Here is a 1320-nt window from a genome sequence, read left to right as displayed (position 1 = left end):
TATAAAGTCAGCGGGTAGATTTCAGTGGTAGTGTTTATTACCTCTACTAATTAACATGACATAAATTTTTATGCTTCCACCTCAAATGTAATTCATTTTTTTAAATTTATTGATGTGTGTGTGTGTGTGCACGTGCATGTGTGTTCACATGTGTGTGTGTGTGTGTGTGTGTGTATCACACAGAAAATCCCAAACCATCTTATTCACCTGTACACTCACTTCCCATATGTCACCCTCCCATAGCCTCCCTCCCACAACTAGAGCCCTTATACTCTATCACTGCTACTGTCCTCTGTGATGTCGTCACCCCCAGCTATTCCCCACTACTTGTCCATCTGGTGAATCTAGTCAGCTTATCTAGAGGTCTTTGTTTTAGGAAGGTCAACTGTTCCTCATTTAGCAGCAGTTGGTTGTCAGTATTCCTTTATATAAGATTGGGGTCTGCTGTTCATTTTCCCCGTTCTGTGATGGGTTACTATTTGGGAGTCCCTTTGGCCACCCCGGCCAACAACTCAAAAGAAGGTATCTCCTATCTGGCATTGTTGCTTGTTATGTAGCCTTTAGCTATACATATGGACTCTTAGAAAATTATATTGGCCCCTTTAATCTTTGGTTATACCTTCCTTTTGGGTGTTTAAGGTCATACAGTTGGCCCAGATAAACCAATCTATTTTTACTCCTAAGGCCATTTGAGGATCTCTTCCTCGGGGGTCACATGGGCTTGGGAGGAGCCCCTGGCTCCTTTCTTTTACCAGTTCCACCTATGTGAAGATAAGTCAAAGGTCCTGCTCGACCATGGTTGGCTTCACTTGGAAACATGGAGGAAATGATTCCTCTGTGTTGACCCTCCTCTTTGTAGACTGGACACTGGTTCAAGTCCATCTGGTGGGGTCTCCGGCCTTCTTGATCAAGAGGACAGGTGACCCACCACAATTACAGGACATTTTGAGAGATGCTCATAGTCCCCTGGAACTAGTCGACCTAGGAGGGCAAGGAGCATTAACTGTGCTTTATGTCCCCCTGACCTAATTATTATAGGCCTCAATGTATGTCTGTTAAACATCCAAGAAGGTTAGTTCCACCAGTCTGGTACTTTTAATTACTGCATGCCATGTAGCTAAATCTTGAGCAAAGACCAATTGTTCTCAGATAAACCTCGCCTAGATATACATTTCTTGATCCGGTATGTCAGTAGGTTGTTGGACTAATATGATTCCCTCTGGTTTTCAAAACTAGCTAGGCATTATTTATCTCTCACATTGTCTCACCCCTTCATCATGGTTTTCCCAATTAAGATGCCCCCATTTTTCCCCTTTTTTC

The sequence above is a fragment of the Nannospalax galili genome, unplaced genomic scaffold (assembly GCF_000622305.1).
Source record: "Nannospalax galili isolate Female #2095 unplaced genomic scaffold, S.galili_v1.0 scaffold1555, whole genome shotgun sequence".
Taxonomy (NCBI): Eukaryota; Metazoa; Chordata; class Mammalia; order Rodentia; family Spalacidae; genus Nannospalax; species Nannospalax galili.
This window is presented reverse-complemented; position numbering follows the sequence as displayed.